The following is a 7,404-nucleotide window of genomic DNA, read 5'->3' as shown; positions in this document are numbered from 1 at the left end:
TGGTTTGTAGTGGGAATTGGAAAAATGTATGAGGATGATTTAAGATGGATATTTTTTAATTGATTTGATTTAAAAAAATAGAGAGAAACAAATAAAAGTGCAATAGGGTTTGGAAGAGGGAAACCCAGAGGAGGCAACTGCATTATCCTTGCAGTTTGAGCTGCGAAGTGTCTATTTCCTCATCCTTTTTTTAACTGACTAAAAATCCATTCATATTTTGCTTCAATTATAATTTCAGGTTAATAGGTCAGTTTCTCATAGTCTTTAAGCCTCAGTCATTTTAAAAAGCTATTTTGTTAATCAGTCATAAAAATATGGATGTAGCAAACTATTTGATACAATGTTTTGCAGAGATTATCATTTAAATTTATGCCTGCAAAGCATAATCCATACCCAATCACCTTGTTGTCAAAATGGGAAATCACATATTCACTCAAATGGTAATCATTGAATGTCTACTTGGCACTGAGTGTGCAAGTGCAATTTGCCTTGCATCTGATAATTTGAAAAACTTGGACTCATAGAGAAATGTTTTAAAATAATTCACCTTAATTAAAGATTTATCTTACATAAGTGTTCTGAGAATGCACTTTCCCTAGGTGGCAAACGAAACCTGTGTTTTAAATTGCTGTTAAAACTAGTGTCATTTTGAGTGCTATGCAGTGTGCTAAGTTATTTTCATGCAGTATTCCAGGTAATGCCCACAACGTGCCTAAGCGGTAGCTATCATTAACTTTACTATTTTAAAGAGTGAGACACTGAAGCCTAAAGTAGTTAAGCAACTTTTTCAATGTTGCATGACTTGTATGTGCTCAATACGGGATTTAATTTTGGGTTTGCCTATCACCACAATTCATGGTCAACTACAGTATCATATTGAGTCTGTATATGAAATTGCATACTTCCCTAAAATCACAAATTAAAACTAGGTTTAATAATTCTTAGTTATTTTTCTTGGTTGTGGTAAAATTAATCAGTTAGTTGAATCATTCAATAAATATTTTGAAATACACTCCACAGAGGGTGCATATGGTTATGTAATTATGAAGAAGGCAAACAAATAAATCATAACACAGAGTGAAACATGTAGAAATAATCACTTAGACACCTACAGATGTTGACTGCAAAGTAGGGGGAAAGACTGCATTTTGGGGAGAAGCCAAATAAGAAAATTTGGGGTCATTTTATCTGTGATTTTAACACCAGTGGTACAGAACACCCACTTTTTTAAAAAGACACAATAATTTTCTATTTTGTAGAATTTTGTGCTTCTCATGGTGATTACATGGAGTGGTGGAGTTGGGGGGTTAAAAGTGGAGAATGATTCTCCATGGGCTTCTGTTCTCTTATTGTAATGACTGCTCACCTGTCTAACATTCAGGTTTTTGTTATACTGTTTTTCTGGTCCTATTTAATTATTATTTGGTCTATCTTATTGCTCTTCAAGTCTGGGTTATGTTGGGTATAAAAGACATCAAATCTATTGTCTTGAGGACATAAGAGATAGTAAATATTTTTTCTTTCTACCCATCCCAGATTCAAGCCTGGGACCTCTGTAACAAAAGATGTATTAACAAGAGCAGAGGTGCAAATAGATTTAATGTAAGCTTTATGTGACACAGGAGACTTTACAAAGAAATGAAACTTCGAAGAATTGGTTGAATGTGAGTGTTTATATGCTTGGTTTGAGGAGAATAGAAAATCCTAGAGAACAAAGAAGATACAGGTTTGAGTTGAGTGTAGTAAACTGGTGGAGGGGGCGGACAGCAAAATCTGTCCAAGATGCCTCTCTGTGTCCCTGTGTCTTTGGAGATTCCAAAGGAAGCTCTTTTCCTCTTGGTATGGAGAGAACACATCTCGTGGAGTTTTCACGACCTACTTCAGAACAGAAGATCAGAATATACTTGCTACACATGCTGTTTCTCAAATTCCTTCAGCTTAAAATATTCAATATGCTGGCATGTCATATGTTAGGGTAACATATTCTGAACCCATCTGAAGCAAGTACACAGTTGGGACATTTCTCTCACAGAGAGAACTGCCAATCACATGTAACTTACTTGAAGAATTGTTGAAGCTGATTCACAAATTTGACAATAGAAAAAGTGAATTGATATTACCTCTTCAATAACTTGACAGCCTACTAACACATAAACAGCTCAGAAAACATCTTGCCATGCTCAAGAGCTAATTTCTTTGAAATCTAGTAAGAAAGTGAATTTTTAAAAAATATACTGAAATGATTCCTTTGTCCTTAGTAATCCCATAGCAACCTCCATGCACCCAGTTTTTTTCCTTCACTCCCATAATTTGCAATTGCCTATTTCATTATGGTTTATGTACTTATTGTCTGCATTCTTAGCCAGAACATAAGCCCTATATGGGCAGAAACCACATTTCTGAAGCAAGTTTTATTTAGCTTTAAACTACAGCTTGTACTAAGAAATCTGCATTTTAACAATCGTACTAAGAGGATGACTTGAGAGACTCTGGACTAGACAATAAAACTTGAGACTTCATAGAGGATGTTTTATGCATGTCGCATTGTCAATGCCAAGGCCACATATATAATTGGTGTTAACCACCTTCCTTAGAATAAAGATGATGACTCTCCTTAAAGAATGTTTTCCTATCATCTTTCTTCCTAGATCAAGGAAGGGGCAAGTGCAGTTTTGTTACATGGGTATGTTGTGTAGTGGTGATGTCTGGGCTTTTAGTTAGCCTTTTTGTGTCCCAGAATTTATTTCCTATTATTTCCTATTCTATTCCATTGCCTGGCCTCAAATAGAAATTCAACTCATTAATTAATACTTAATAAGAGCCTTCTTTATGCCATTAACAACTTCCAATGTCACTTAAGATATCTGAATTGTATCCTATAAGCCAGATGAAATGCAAACAATACAGACAAAATCTATGATAACTGGGGACCCAATACAGATTGCTTAGTAGTAATATGAACAAACCTTTGAGCAAATTCATTCCTTTGCAAACCTGTAGAAGAATCTAGACTTTGCTCTTAAGATGGTGAAATGTGATAAATTGAGCTAAATCCCAAAACAGGATTTTTGAAGTTGTAGGATTCTATGTTAACCTTTTCATAAATACTTTATTCACTAATACTTTTAAACTTGCAAGTCTCTTACAAATTTCCACTAAATTAAAAGTTTCTAAAATATACGGAATAAAATTGCCAAGAAAAGGCCAGTTTCAACACCCAAATCGCTATATTTTAATATGATAATTTATATTGCAATACAAAATTTACACCTAACTTCATGCAGCTTAAACCTGATCGAGATGACAAACTTCCCAAAGCACTGAGACTTCATGGCAGAATCCATGGGGGAAAAGCCAGTAGGGAACCTGGCTGGGATTGAGGTTGTGGGCAAGAAGCTGTAGGAAAGGGATTTTGACAAGGTCTATGTAGTCCTTGGCCAGTTTCTGGTGCTAAAGAAAGATGAAGACCTCTTCTGGGAATGGCTGAAGGACACTCGTAGTGCCAATGCCAAGAAGTCCCAGGACTGCTTTGGAGGCCTTTGAGAATGGTGTGACTCCTTGTTGTGATGCTCTCTGGGAAGCCCTCAATCCCCAGCCCTCATCCGGAGTTTGCAGGGACTCCTCGCCTGATCCTCTACAAAGGAAAAGATTGCTATTGTCCTACTCACCTCCAACGTACTCCAGGGTCTTTTGGGAGTTTTCTGCCCTGTTTCAACTGTTTTGGATTCTCATTCTTGCATCCCTCCACCTTCCTCTTTCCCTTGCCAGTCCCCTGGGGGTAGACACCAGCTTTCCTGAATGGATTCCTGGCCCCGTCCCTTACTCCCACCCCCACTTTCAGTCCATTTGATACCATTTGGCTCCTTTTTTGGCGGAATAGTCACTATCCTAGTAAAGATTTTTAGATCAATAAAGTCAGTGGCTTTCAAAAAAAAATAAAATAATAATGGTACAGGGCAGGGCGCAGTGGGTGGCTCACACCTGTAATCCCAACACTTTGGGAGGCCAAGGTGGGCGGATCACCTGAGGTTAGGAGTTTGAGACCAGCCTGACCAACATGATGAAACACCATCTCTACTAAAATTACAAAAATTAGCCAGGTTTGGTGGCTTGCATTTGTAATTCCAGCTACTTGGGAGGCTGAGGCAGGAGAATTTCTCGCTTGCAACCAGGGAGGAAGAGGTTGCAGTGAACCAACATCATGCCACTACCCTGCAGCCTGGGTGACAGAGCCAGACTCTGACTCAAAATAAACAAATTATGGTACACACGATAGGATTTAAAAACCATCAAAGTAGAAGTTTTGTCTCAACAATAGTGCCTCAGTACACTGTAGTACTGAGCTCTAGGCATCAATCATTAAACCCTAACAACAATCTTATGAGACTGGTATTACTAATATTCCCTCATTTAAAAAATACTATAAATACCTAAGACCATTGGATAAATTGTTTTGAACGAAATCTCAACTTAAGTAGTCTGTCTCCATTCCACATGCTTTTAGCTACTACATGTGTATAGTGACATGGAAAGATAATCATGATATGCTAAATGAAAAAGCATTTTGGGCCGGGCGTGGTAGCTCACGCCTGTAATCCCAGCACTTTGAGAGGCCGAGGTGGGAGGATCACGATGTCAGAGGATCAAGATCATCCCGTCCAACATGGTGAAACCCCGTCTCTACTGAAAATACAAAAATTAGCCAGCCATGGTGGCACGCGCCTGAAGTCCCAGCTACTCAGGAGGCTGAGGCAGGAGAATCGCTAGAACCCGGGAGGCAGAGGTTGCAGAGAGCTGAGATCCCACCACTGCACTCCAACCTGGGTGACCGAGTGAGGCTCTGTCTCGAAAAAGAAAAAAAGAAAAGAGTATTGTTCAACACTATATTTTGAAAGAAAATAAATTTATGTGCACCCTTTCCAAAAAAAAATTCCTAAGCATATAGGTGCGCCATTCATAATACTATAAATACTTTAATATATTTACCTAATCAAAAAGTTGCCCAATTTCTTAGGTGTTTTTCTCTATTTTAGATGACAATACAAGTAATACACAAACAATGCTTTATTCCTATAAAACATTTAATAAAACACAACAAAACAATACATCTCAGACACTTCCTATATCATACCAACCTTACTATCTCATTCTTCCCAATTTTACCTTACGTTTATGTAATGGATGAACAATTATTTATTCAATCATTCACTTATATAATTGGCATTAAGACTGTATCCAATTTTTTTCTAACAAAATCAATACTGCCATAAATATCCTCCATCACTGATAATTGTACTCATGTATAGTATTTCTTTTGAATAAAGAGATAAATGCTGATGTAGAACTGTTTGGCTGACATTTTAAATTTTAATTAACACTGTTAAAAAGTCTCCTCATGTATTCATACTATTTTTATACTGCCACCAACAACATATGAGAAGGTCTGTTGCTTTATACACTCCACAACTACAAATGGTGGCACTAATTTTTTGGCCAGTCTGATGGAAAAAAAGTATGCTTAATTATTATGTTAATTTTTATTTCCTCAATTATTAGTAGTGCTACTGATTTTTTCTTTTTTTAAGGAGGGAACAATTTTGTATTATTTATTTATTTATGTCATTATTTTAGAGCCAGGGGGTACCTGTGCAGGTTTGTCACATGAGTATATGGTATAATGCTGAGATCTGAGCTTCTGTTGAACCCATCACTCAAATACTGAATAGAGTATCACATGTTTTCATATAATTATTATCCATTTCTAGTTTTGTTGTTTTTTGTATACTTTCTATAATTTTAAATTTGGTTGTCTCTTTCTTGGCAGATGCTTCCCACATATCCTGGATATTAATATGTTGTTGGTTATATGAACTGTAAATATTTTATTTCTGCTTTTCTAGTTCTTTAACATTAGTTAATATATTATTGCAACAGAACAAAAGTTAAATATTTTTATAATAGTGAATCATATTTTCTTTCTGGCTTTCAAGTTTTTCTTATAAGTTCCTTTCTTCCTCTGAAATCATAAATATTTCCTATATTTTTTCTAATGTTTCTTATAGTTTTGAATTTGAGATTTTTATACTTAGCTTTTAAACCACCTGGAATAAATTGTGTATATAATAAAAGACAAATTCTAATTTTTCTTCTAATGACAGACTATTGTCTAAGTACTAATTCACTGACTATCCATTTCCAACTGACCTGAACTGCAATGTATTTCATAAACTAAATGCCCATAGTATTCAGAGTTCACTTTCTAATTCATCCCTGATGTTTATGTGGGCATAATTCTGCTTTCCTACACTTATTGATTTTTATATAGCCTCGTTTATGTTTATTGTGGTTTTTGATTGTGAGCTCACGGTCACTGGAACTTTATTTCTCAGACTTTTTTGAGACTCCAGTTCAAAGCATATTCTTCCAGAGAGCATTTATATTTTGCTCCACTATCTGCATAATGAATCCAATATAAATTAAGTTACAGGTTTGAAGCTTTCAAGATCTCACTAATATGTGAATTTGGGCCTCAAATTTGAATTAGGTTGGGGTGAGAGCCCCCTAATTCTAGAGTTAGGAGTTCCTGGGAGATAAAATTATATTTCATCCATTCAGACCGAAGATTGATGTAAGCATATTTTTAGTTTATACTTTCACTTTTATATGAACAGTCCCTTGTGGTATTCAGCTTCCTAAGGCATATGATCCAACCTCCCATCCTAGATGAGCCCATGGCCTAGTATCCTGAATCAATTGCATGCTTTCGTCTATTTGATTTATCGAAGTTCTAACCATCCCAGATTAATATGGAAACTGTTTCTGGGCTTGCTTACCTCCCTAAAATTATACTTTCATTTTCTTCCCAGTCCCAGTGGATTTCCTTTACTTTCTTGAAAGATTAATCTTTATTTTTATTGTTATGTGGCAATTTTTTTTCCCATTTAAGTCTATTTGCTTTCTGAGAATAAAATAGGCATATTGGCTTTCTTGTGGTTAATATTTAAATATTTTACGAGTGTCTATTTTGTGTTGTATATGCCTAACTTTTTCTAAAATTCCTATCTGACAGTCTTGTTTTTCCACTGGAGAGTTGGGGCATTTACATTTATGAAGACAATTAAAATATTTAGAATTATTTCAGCTATCTAACTGCAGTTTTAGATACTCTAATTATTCTATACCTTTCTTTTTCTTCCTTCCTCCCTCCTTCCCACCCTTCTTTCCTCCCTCCCTCCCTCCCTCTTTCCCTCCCTCCTTCCCTGTTTCCCTCCCTCCCTGCCTCCTTCTCTCCCTCCTACCCCTCTCTGTCTTTTATTTTCCTTCCTTCCTTCCCTCCTTCCTTCCTTCCCTCCCTCCTTTTCTCCCTCCCTTCCCTCTCCTTCCTTCCTTCCTTCCTTCCCTCCC

General features: G+C 36.3%; 1 pseudogene; it reads left to right on the top strand.

Annotated features, from left to right (window-relative positions):
- Positions 1–3,300: 3,300 nt before the first annotated feature.
- Positions 3,301–3,567, top strand: LOC108316888 (annotated as a pseudogene).
- The last annotated feature ends 3,837 nt before the right edge of the window (positions 3,568–7,404 follow it).

The sequence above is a fragment of the Cebus imitator genome, unplaced genomic scaffold, assembly GCF_001604975.1.
Source record: "Cebus imitator isolate Cc_AM_T3 unplaced genomic scaffold, Cebus_imitator-1.0 Scaffold10, whole genome shotgun sequence".
Lineage (NCBI taxonomy): Eukaryota > Metazoa > Chordata > Mammalia > Primates > Cebidae > Cebus > Cebus imitator.
The sequence above is the reverse complement of the archived record's forward strand: the minus strand, read 5'-3'. Positions and strand labels throughout refer to the sequence as shown.